This window comes from Micrasema longulum, unplaced genomic scaffold (genome assembly GCF_059751315.1).
Source record: "Micrasema longulum isolate JH-2025_06_02 unplaced genomic scaffold, ASM5975131v1 h1tg002764l, whole genome shotgun sequence".
NCBI lineage: Eukaryota > Metazoa > Arthropoda > Insecta > Trichoptera > Brachycentridae > Micrasema > Micrasema longulum.
Window position 1 is genome coordinate 63,899 of NW_028279890.1, and position 12,380 is coordinate 76,278.

The 12,380-nt window shown below is 31.3% G+C and overlaps 3 non-coding genes across 3 annotated transcripts; 1 reads left to right on the forward strand and 2 right to left on the reverse strand.

The window, feature by feature from the left end:
- On the reverse strand, nucleotides 1-72 carry TRNAN-GUU (transfer RNA asparagine (anticodon GUU)). Its single transcript has one exon. It is a non-coding gene; the product is annotated as a tRNA-Asn (tRNA).
- A 7,463-nt stretch (nucleotides 73-7,535) lies between these two features.
- TRNAV-UAC (transfer RNA valine (anticodon UAC)) lies at nucleotides 7,536-7,608 on the forward strand. Its single transcript has one exon. It is a non-coding gene; the product is annotated as a tRNA-Val (tRNA).
- Nucleotides 7,609-10,313: 2,705 nt separating this feature from the next.
- Nucleotides 10,314-10,386, reverse strand: TRNAV-UAC (transfer RNA valine (anticodon UAC)). The gene has a single exon. It is a non-coding gene; the product is annotated as a tRNA-Val (tRNA).
- Between the last annotated feature and the right edge of the window lie 1,994 nt (nucleotides 10,387-12,380).

Here is a 12,380-nt window from a genome sequence, read left to right on the forward strand (position 1 = left end):
CGCCCCCGGGTGGGCTCGAACCACCAACCTTTCGGTTAACAGCCGAACGCGCTGCCATTGCGCCACGAAGGCTCACGCGAGCGGCGAGAAAAATACCTGTTATCACGCATACATATATTACATTCAACAATCACAACTGCGGACATTGAAAACTGAACATTTCTTATCAGTTTATTGACATTGACATACATAGTATAGATACTTACAAACTCTTTTTTGCGGAAAATATTGAGGTACATACATAATTGATTTACTTAACATTCAGAAGCACATTGATAAAATACGGCTATTTAGAGTTTCAAAAACCACGTCGACATAAGGTAAAAATCGTGGATTTAGTGGATATGAAAAATGGCTGAAATGTCATAACACATTATCTCAATTCAGATTGTTTCTATTTTCAAGTGATATTTAAAAGTGCTTAGAAAAAAATATAAAACCTTTATCTGACAATTCAAAACAATTTTTTTTCGTCGTCTTCGCGTATTTTTATTTATCGTCAATCATCACTTAAAAGTCAAAATATTTTAATTCAGGGAAATGTTGATTTGTAATTAGTCACGTAAAGAGGTCAATACGTCGGACTTTAATTGACCTTTAATAATCATTATTTATTTGTAAAATTATAAAAATAAAACATTTATTTTTCTTATGAATTTTTTTTACATTTACGTACCGATGTTTATATATTTAAAGTCAAAAAATTTAATGTCATTTAAGCAAAAAAAAAAATTTTTTTTTTATATCAAAATTGTGCTCGAGTTTTTTTTTCGAAAATTGCAATACGTATAAAGAAAATTTGAAATACGCGATTAAAATATTGTAAGCATATTATTTAGGTACTTATTTATAAAATTGAAAACACAGTGGTATCGTGTCATCCAGCAAAAGCAGTATACGCGCACTATTGACGCGAGGATACAAAACTTTTAGAAGGGGTCGTAATAACAATCGAGACATTGAGCTCACAAAGATGGGGATCAGTTCATCCTTTCGCAAACGTGATGTGATAATAATAAATTATAATAAAGCCCTTAGAGTAATAACCTAATAGAGTCGCCCATACGGAGAAAAACCATTCTGTGATTATTGACCACGAAGTTAGTTACATATTACAGCAATACAACGGGTCGTAGGTACTTGGGTTGGGAATTGCGAGCGCTAACCGAAACCGTCCATTACACTTTACGTTAAGAGTAACTTTTAGTACCATGTTTTCTAATCAAAAAGTATTGGCTCATAGTTTAAGATGTTTTCTAATGTTTTGTTATAAAAACAAATTCATGCGTACATGGGGTCTTGATCCGTGACAAATACCTAGCGGGTTGCAAACGGGTTCAAATCAGCAGTCATTAACATTCACAAAATCAATGTATACTCGTATATAAAAATTAGGTTGGGTATATTTGTGGCCGCACATCTCAAAAATTAATCAATGGCTGGCCCAATTTTTTTTACAAAATATTGTATTTTAGCAGAAAAATGTTTCTAAATACTTTTTTCGGAAGTTCCGACGGAAACGGAACATTCTGTGCGTTTTAAATTGACTCATAATTTGTCATAGTTAACAAGTACTGAATGACAGTTCTACACAGTGCTGCCATTTTATCAATTTTAGTTACAATTTTCTTTCCTTATATTCTACAGCATAGTCACAGCAACGCAAATTCAGATATGATTAAGCAATGTGTTTTCTCGGTAAATGTATGGTTTCTAGGCTATTTTTATTTACTCCCCTAATAATTAGTATCAGACAAAGCCACAGCGAAGCGTGGCCGGGTTCAGCTGGTAGTAAATAATGAATTTGTTCACAATACCTGAAGCGTACATTCTTTTTTTATTTTCGCAAAATCTATTTTTTTTAATATTTTTTATAAGCAGCTTCATTCAGGCCTTGAGTTCCAATTGCTGTTGCTTTTTTAATACGTATATGATTTCCAATTACTATTAAATACTAGTACTATGTGGTACCGTTTTTTTCTGCTTGATACGTGGTATTGCGATCAACTTAGGTGTAATTGAGAGTATTTTTCTGTATGTTCCTAATAACTGCCTTAGACATCGGCAGCTTAAGTTGCTTTATCTTCCTGCTTGCAGAACCAGCCTGCCAATGGTAATGCCAGTAGGAAGAGCAATGTTTTTACTCTTCGGATTTCGATCTTTCATGCTAGTAACAGAACAGATATTAGCTTTTTACTCAAATTACTGGCTATTTTTATTTTCTTATTTCACGTTCAAATTGAGTAATATTGCTAATTTTTTTATGTTATTTATGCCTTGAAATGTGTATTTTGTTATGTACATAAACGTATCGAACAAAAAAAAATAATTTAAAAAAAAACATTGAATTGAATTTCATGAAAATTTGTGATTTTTTAAAGTATTTAATGATTTTTAAATGCCATAATAAACCATGTTCTTAAAAATCTATTTAAATAAAGTATAATTCAATTATCATACTAAACACACTTACACACTTACACACTTACACACAGGTAAAAAATCTCCATTCCTTTACGTATATCCGATGTCGCGAAAATAAACGACAACAATCGCGCCGTCTTATATCTTAATCACTCCTTTTCCCGATACAGCGTACTGTGGAATGTTAAACTTTTCAAGATTCAAAGGGAAATCCAAATTCCATCGAATTAATACCCTGATGTACACAACTTTACTAACGAATCTCCGAAGCGGAATTTCGGATAACGGGTACACAGTACGCGTTTCTCTTCATTCCACTGCAAGGGGATGGAACCTAGGTACATACTGTTAATAATTCATAGTCTTAGGTTCTGTTATTACAACAATTAAGCAGAAGGCAACCGAAGTTAATTAAATCGTTCAGAAACATAAGGGTCTATACTAAAAAGGGACATAATTACCAACCCAAAATCATTTACATTATAAATGAACCATCTATAATAATGATCTAATCTGTGTATAATATGAACATCATCAGATCTATAATACATCCAATTTAGTACATACGATTGTCTACTAAGTATACAGTTGAACTGTAAATATTTAAAAATAGTGTTAAAGGCAGACTCGGGATACTCGCGATACATTTATTCCGCGCATGAAATATATAACCATTATCAGGAAACTCTAGAAGATGTAACGACCCAAGAAGCATTTATAATTAGAAGTTTCTCGGTATTTTTAACAATGGGTATTCCACAGAGGAGAGGTTTCAATTCGCACGACTCATTTCCTGAGTACTGCGACAGTTTTATATCTCAATCCAGCGGAAATGCAGCCAAACATATAAAGCAGTTTGAGTCGTTGATATGTATGAGGATATATACGTGCTTGTACAGTAAGAGAATGAATCTAGCACTCAAACGTATTAAGAATCCTTCATAGCCAAGTCCGGTCGTGAATACATTACATCAAATACACAGTTGCGAGAAATGCCACCATCGCTATTAACGAGAAAACATTACTTAGTGATAGAATCCAGTAGTCGTGGAATATTGTTAATTACAAAATTAAATCGCCGTATTGTTTTAAAGAAATATTTAACTTCTATCATTACAAATTAATTTGTCAGCATGCGTCGCACTCCGAGTATAAACTCAAGTTGGTACATGATTACAACACCAGGTTTACTAGTATGGAAGGGCTAGCTGTTCCTAGATACTGCAATAAATATGGCAAAAGGACACTGCAATACAGTATACCTAAAATATTTAACATGTTACCAAACAATATTAAAAATACTGAGTTAAATATAGGAGTGCGACGTTTGCTCAAATTATGGTTATTAGAAAAAAGTTTTTTGTATTAGTGATAGTTTTTAATTTTTCATAATGTAATCTGTAATTGTTTTTCAAGTAAAATTATTGTTAATGTAGGTTGAGTGTAAATAATCGATGTAATTTATAAGAACCTGCTGACGAGTTGTATGTATGCAACTCAGCAGGACTTTAATTTAAGACTATTTTGTAAATATTTTTGAAAAATAAATAAAATTAAAAAAAATAAAAATAAAACCCTAAAGTTACAAATTTAATCACTTACACGAGATTTTCAAATCAGACTTCGATACAAAGTAATCACAAACAAAATTATTATTCTTGCCCATTAAAGTACTCAAACAATTTTTGTTTACGTCGATCTAAAATAATCTACTAGCAGAACTTGGTCATTACGTACTTAACTGTATTATTTTCATCCTAAACAATTTTCTCAGTTCTTCATCCCAAAATATATCCCACGTTCAAATCAAATTAATGTCAATATAAAATGTGTATATTGAAGCACATGCTTTATGAGCATCTTATTATTTGTTTAATTGCCGACCGTTTTCTGGGCATTACATGCTCCTTTATCGATGTATAATTTAGAAATGAATATAATCCTATTTTATAATTTCAACAGTGTCTACCCAAGTCAAATACATGTTTCGAGGTATTAAATCAAGTCTATGTTAAAAAAAATAAAAAAGGTTTACATAAATTTCTAAATTATACCTCGATAAATAATATCTCAGAAACTTTTCGTTAATTAAATAAATAATAACTAGTTAAAGCAAAGCGTTTTGATTTTTACTTTGATTATTGTACCATAATTTAATATGCAATAAAAATCATACATATTAAATTATGGTACAACAAAAGGGTATGTTTTTGTGTATTTGTATGAGAGTAAGTAAGTAGAGGTTTGTTTGTGTGTATTCGTGTGAGAGTAAGTATCCAGGTTTGTGTAAGCGTGAGCATCATTTAATAGCAAGTGGGAGCGTATCGCAGCCAGAAAGAATGAATCTTAATTTATTTTTAAATAAATTCAGGGGAATGTTAAATATATCAATAGTGAAAAAAATCATTATGGTTTGAGCGAGAACGATAGAGGAAAGAGTGTTGTGCATAGTTAGTACTACAGACTGGCAGATGAAATAAATACTTATTTCTTGTCACACGAAAGGGGACATTAAAAAATAAAATGTATTTTTAAATTCATGTCGTTTAAATATATTGTTTGATGTGAAAATCTTAAAAGGCATTAAGATAGTCAGATCGCTTTTTGGAATGTTATTTTTTGGCGTTTTAATATACTATCGGAAAATCAAAGAAGGCAATATTTCATGAATTTTAACCCTTGACCTTAGGACTCGGTGGCGTGGGCGATATCCTCACGCTAACGCATAGTGAGTACCTGCTCGAAAAATTGATCCAGTCAACATTATACGAGTATGCGAGTTGAAAAACACTTCTGAAAGCTGTTACACGTTATTTCTGTTTTACGAAAGAAAAGTTAACTCGTAACTTTTTGAACATAAAATGGAATTAAATAAAATTTTCGCGTAACTTATCAAACTCGAGTAGTTACATTACGTAAACAAAAAGCAGCCACGTACTTTTGTGTTAAACTTAACCATTTTCCTGCGCGTGGTTTGTAGCAGATATTTTTAACAACCGACTGTAGAATGATGGGATGCGCGGTCACATTTTTCTTCGTACAAATGTATTTCCGTATTTTCTCCCTGTATTAAGGCACTACAGCGATGATTTTTTTACACAATATAAATATCCACCATTGGTGTCACTCCAAAGGTTTTTTTAAAAATAAAATATAATACTTACACTTAATGAAAAAAAATGCAATATTATCCATTTTGAATCTAGAAAAAAATGACTCAAAGTAGATGCTTACATAAACAATGAACGACTAACTGAAATTAAACATGTTAAAAACTTAGGACTAAAAATAGACAGACAATTGACATGGACAATTAATATCAACAATTTAATTAACAAAGTGACGACTTTATCGAGTCTTTTTTTTAAATCAAAAACTTTGTTCCAATAAAGGATTTTTTTTTAATGTATGAAGCTGGTGTAAAAACTAAAATATGTTATATGCAACTACTATGGGGAACAGGAAATCAAAATGACATAAACAGACTACAAAGACAGCAAAATAAAATATTAAAGTTAGTATATGACCTACCCTATCTAACAGCAACTAAAGAAATTTTTAAACAAACTAAACAATTAAATGTAACTGAACTCTTTAAACTAGAATCCTTAAAATGTATTCTTAAATTAGCCACTGATGTAATTGTAGACGAAGAATTAAAACTTGAAAAAAACTGTAGTAAACATGAACACAATACGAGAATATCAGAAAAATATCATGTGCAACCTTTTAAAACTAGAAAAAGACAATCGAGACTAATAAACCATGGACTGAAATTATACAATACCAGACAAAACTAAACAAAAGACTCAGACAACCTTTACAAAAGATGTTAAAAATATTATTATTAACAGTAGAATGTGAATTTTAAATGTAAAAATATTTTGTTAAATGTATGTAACCCATTAGGGTTTATCAATGAAAAAATTTAATGTTTTTTTTTGTTTTTATTTACTTAACAGCAAGGACCATCAAAAAACCCTTAAAAGCACCTAGTTTTATTTGCCGTCTTCGGACGTACGGTGTGCAAATATGATAACATTTTTTTTTAATAGCAAAACGTGATGAAACAAAAAAAATATTTCCGATACTCTATCTTTTAAAAAAATAAAAATCGGTTCAGTTTTGGGGTAGGGAAAACGAGAATACGAAACCTCGATTTGGTCGATTTGAGCTAGACATAGGTAATCCAACGTGCAGTTGTTTTTTCCCCACAGTATTCGGGGAAGCATCTGCGAGAGTGACAGAAAAACAATATTAAAATACCTACACTCTTAAGAGTTAAGTTACAAGAGAAAACGGGAGTAAAGAGAATTAATACAGAAGTTTGTACGTTAATATATTATTTATAAGATGAATAACAGTAAGGGATAAGAGAGGGTTGAACCCTAATTTAAAGTAAATGAAAATTGTTTTCGTAGTCTATTGAAGGAGATAATATAAATTGTTAACAGTTTCCCGAAAAACACGGGAAATAAAATAACAAAATTAACCAATAGACCAAGGAAAAACATCGGGTTTAAAATTGAGAAAAATATTCTTGTTGAGAAAAAAAAAAAAAATATTGAAATATTTTAGTTGAAACATTTTTTTATAGAAGTGTTTTCTTTTTTTTTTAAAGAAGATAATTCTGGTTGTAATGTTACATTTAAAAAAAAATCTTATTTACGTTTTGATGACCTTCATACTTGCCCTTACCGAAAACGATAAAGTATTTTAAAAAACCAGGAAAAAAATATGTAAGATGAAATTTCATTTAATGTTTTGTGAAAAATTAGTTAAAATTTGTAAAATGAAGGCGAATTTAAATAAAAATAAAAATATAATTCGTCCATAGACAGTCTTAACAACGCACGCTTTTAACTGTACGGGTTCAAAGCAGTCGAATCTATAAATATATTTTGGTAGTTAAAATAAGTTGAAAAGTACAATTCATTATGTTTGAAAAAAAAAATTGAAAAAACCTTAATGAAAATAAGATCAACACTAACTACTACATTATATAATATTGCGGTGCCTTTCACCAAGCCATTTGTGCAAATTATTGATCTAACAATGCTACCTGTACAACAATTTCTTTTGTATTGCAATCTTGGTGGGCTACCAATATCGGTTCCGTAGTGTAGCGGTTATCACGTCTGCTTTACACGCAGAAGGCCGCCGGTTCGATCCCGGCCGGAACCATTTTTTTTAACGCACTAATACATTTTTCCTCTTTAAAAAAATCATTACTTTTGTTTTTGACAATTTTTTGTGAATACTTTTTGAAACTAATTTAAATCGTGATAATAATAAATCATTGTTTTTTTTTTTAATCTCAAAAATTGTATGATGATTTTCTCTTTCATAAAAACAAAAACGATTTTCTAAATACAAGGGTCTATCGGAGTTGGTCTTGTTAAATATTTACTGACAAATTAAAATATATATTCACAAGTCTACATAAATGCTCGCCAGTTTCCGGAAATTCTTGTATATAAAGTATAATTGTCGGCCCCGTGGTGTAACGGTCAGCGCGTTTACCTACCATGTAAGAGGTCTCGGGTTCGATTACCGACATGGTTGATATGAAACATTTATTTAAAAGGGTGTTTTCACACTACAATATTTCGCAGTCCCTGGACTGCTACCTGAAGCGTAAGACTGATCATCTTACCTTCATGTAACAAAAATGATCAAGATACTCTTCGATTGGTATACCAATGAAGTGCCATATGCCCTTTAGGTGAAAAAAGGGAAGGATGATGGTGATGATCAAATATATCTTACATACATACTGGTACATCAAGATAACAGCTGATTAAATATGTTGTTATTCTTATTATGAAATCTTTAAGACAATCCACTAGAATTATTATTTAACTAATTGAAAAAAAATACACTTGCATACGAAAGAAACTAACTATTTTTAAAAATATATTGTTTTTATGTGTGTTTATCTAAAATATTAAAGCATTCGATATTTAATAAGTTATAAATAATTTATTAGAAAAGTAACGCGTTTGTTCAGTGTTTTTCAACCTTTTTGAACAAGCGACTCCTTTGAGTAAAAAAAAAAGGTCTAGCGACCCTGGACCATTTAACGTTTCCCTTTTCATGAGGTGCTCGCAGTCACAAACAAGGCAAAAGTTAAATAAAAGCCCACGGGGGGGGGAGGTCAGATCTTAAGTCCATTAAGATTTGTGGGGAGAGGTCTACCCTCCCGCCCGGGACCTTAATTTTACTATACTACTTGTATGCCACCTATTTAGGGTCGCGACCTGCGGGTTGAAAAACGCTGCTTTACGGTATACAATTCCTAAAGCAAAGATCATATAATGTGGAAAAACAACATCAACACATTATATTACAATTATTTTGTTTAATCTCTAAAATTTACTTTCAATACTGCAGTACAGCGTTTCTGCTCAATCTATTAAATATAGAAAGTTTCATGTTATAATTTTAGTTATCCACTAAATCATGAGACTTTTCCGTGTTTTTTTAAGGGTTAATTGTTTTAACAGATTTGTTTTACATACATACATACAGGTATAACGAATTCAAAAATTTGGTAAAAGGATTTTTTTTTTAAAATTTAAATATCATCAGTGTGAACAATGGTTTTCTGAAGATTATTGAACAATCTTAGAATAACGTAACTAAATGTTCGTTCCGAGGTCATTTGTAATTCAGGGAATGACAAGGCATCCCTTAGTTTTTAACCTAGAGTTGTGAGTGTAGAATTTTTTTTTACATTTTTCTGATCTACAATCAATTTGAAGTCACAAAGTTGTTTTACCGGCGTGACATCACAAAATTAAAAATATACACCTTCGGCATAAGTTTTTATGGGCTCTTTCCACGGCATCCATTATTCGAGGTCTGTTGTTTTTGACTGAATCTTTTTTCTCACAAACACCGGAGACAGAACAGCGTCTTTGTCTTCCTTGTTATGAGTTCTATCTTCGTGCTCACTCCTATACATTTTTATTGCTGTACTGGCGTCACATTTATTCTTCGCGTAGCAAGGATAAATATTTTTGTATTAAAATTCAGCTTAGTTATACAAATTTTACTTTCAAAATCCAGTGTGAAAATGTCAATTTGAAGAAAAAAAATACAACTTCATAATTTAAAAAAAAAAGAGAGAGTCAAGTCTTGTATCGTTTAAAGACTAGTGTGACTTCACAGCCACACAATAGGTAAGCATGAAGAAGCGTTTTTAGACATATTATTAAACGTGCTTTCAATGTGGTAATTATTCAGTGGAATTAATACAACTATAAAAAGAAAAGAAAACAGAACAAAAGCTCTGAAACGCCTTGATGCAAAATATTCTGAAACATTTCTCGAACAATGGCAACATTTTGCTCAATTTAAAAGAAGAAAGACGACGGTTTTTAGCACAAAAGAAGGTCACAGGGAAATATCCTTAACCCAAGACTGAGTAGAAAATTCAATTCTCACACCATTTAACTCGGAGGGTGGTTATCGCACGGGTTGTCATCAATTCGTATTGAGTTGATTGGAGCGAAGGGGGAGGTGAGAAGCGGGAGAAGTGATATCGCCTAACGACCGTCGTAAAATCATATTCAGCCTCCTTTAAAACCCGCATAAATTTACAGGTGTTAAGTTTTTATCTGGATAAAATTATACAAATTATAGATACATCATATATTATTCATACCTATATGCTGAAAAGGTGTATTATACCTTTGCTTTTGCCTGTGTCAACATACTACTTTGTTTACATATTTGAAATAATATTTAATATTACATTTTTCTTTCACAAAATAAATAAAGGGATAAATGATTAATCATTGTGATATAAATTAGATTCATAAGTATTTACGAAAAATGAACAAAACCACAAGATATGATTTTTTGTATGAGTGCATTAAAAAATATGGTTCCGGCCGGGATCGAACCGGCGGCCTTCTGCGTGTAAAGCAGACGTGATAACCGCTACACTACGGAACCGATATTGGTAGCTCGCCTAGATTGCAGTACTTACCAGTCGGTAGGATTGTTAAGATCAATAATTTCCACATATGGCTTGATGTAAGACACGGTAATCTATATTACAAAACTGAAAACACATGTGTGTTTGTTTGTCTGTCACAGCACCTCCACCGAAACGGCAAGTCGTGGCGACGTGAAATTCGGACACGGCATTCTAGATGCAATTTGCAATTCAACTGCGATATATCGAGCCGAAATTTTCTCGGCCTTCTTCGGTATTATTTATTTTTATTATAAAATCTAACTTTTCAACGGATAGTCAAAGCAACGTGGAATTTAGATCAGCACTTGAAATACTATTGATAAATTAACGGTACTTTTATCGAGAAAAAAATTTCCCAACGTTTCTCGCTACAGAATTGAACATTTGAACGGTAAGTCGCAGAGACGTGAAATTTAGATTTAAAAAACAGTTTTTTCTGGGCCTTCCTCATTAAAATTATTTTTTAACGGAAATTCTTGAACGGACGTGAAATTTAGAATGTACGATGTAAAATGTGTTATAACACTAAAGAGCCAAATTTTTTTCGGCCTTCCGCGGTATAATGAATGAATCAATTGATTTTATTATAAAACCTAACGTTTTGGGGACATGATATTTAAGGTATTGTGTTTATAAATAGGAATACTTTTATAATTTAAATTTTAAAAAGATCTTTTTAAACAACTTATTATTTATTTAATTACCGACAGGTTTCTCAGCCACTGCGTGCTCCTTTACCAAGGTTTTACGATTATAAGTGTCTACATAAATAAATCAAGTCTTTATGACATTAAATAAATAATAACTGGTTGAAAACAAAGTGTTTTGGTTTAATTTTAATTTAATGGATAATGAATAACCACAAACGTACAAATACACATTTAAAAAAAAAATTGTTCCAAAAACAGAAAGTTACTGAAAAGTAATTATAATAGAATATCGTAAATTGGCACAATTTTTTGGCATTTCAACTGTATCGAATAAAACATATTTTTTTGGTTAACAGGGTCGCTTTGTGGAAACATCCCGATAGTATAAAACAGCCCGTTATCAGATTAATGGCGAGTGGAATAAATTATTGTACTATTCTACTGCGAAGGCTTTGAATTACAAATGAACCGTTCACGAAAAGGGAATTTTGACAATTCTGGGAATAGGCGGAAAAAGGACTGTGGGTGTACTTTACTATTCAGAGAAAATTGAATCGCGGTGCGCGGCTTTTAGAACAACATTTTTAGATAGTTTAAAAGGATTTATTAAGTGTATTAAGTTTAGACGAAACATTTACATATATACAATACAACATACAATACAATACATTTACAATCTCAAGATGGAAACTATCCTAACCATAGGACGCTACGTATTCATTTTCTAATTTACATTTTTTTATAGACTCCCTGGTATTAAATATGTATATGTGCATATTTTTGCAATAAATTTATAAAATAAAAAAAATAAACAAATACATATACATTTCATCATCATCATCATTCCCTTTTCCGCACCTAATAGTGCAAAGGGCATTGCATTGGTGCACCAATCGCAGCGTATGATCATTTTTGTTACATGATTGTAAGATGATCAGTCTTATGCTTAGTCCAGGGACTATGAAATATTCTAGTGAGAAAACTCCCTTTAAATAACGTATATATTTACAGTCATAAAATATATACATTTACATAAAACATATACATTTGCATAAAACATATACATTTACATAAAACATATACATGCGTTTACATAGGCATAAAACATCACAAACTAAAATTATCTAATGTTATAGAACATGAAAGAAACCTTATGACTGTCTGAACTGACGGTCATTTTAACTCTTGGACAATATTTTAGGCTGTCCAAATATCTGTTGTTGCTTTTTTGGATTATGTGAATCTTATTTTTGAGACCTCACCAATGGCTTTATTTCCATTGCCCTTTTCAAATATTAATCGTCTTTACAATGATTCTT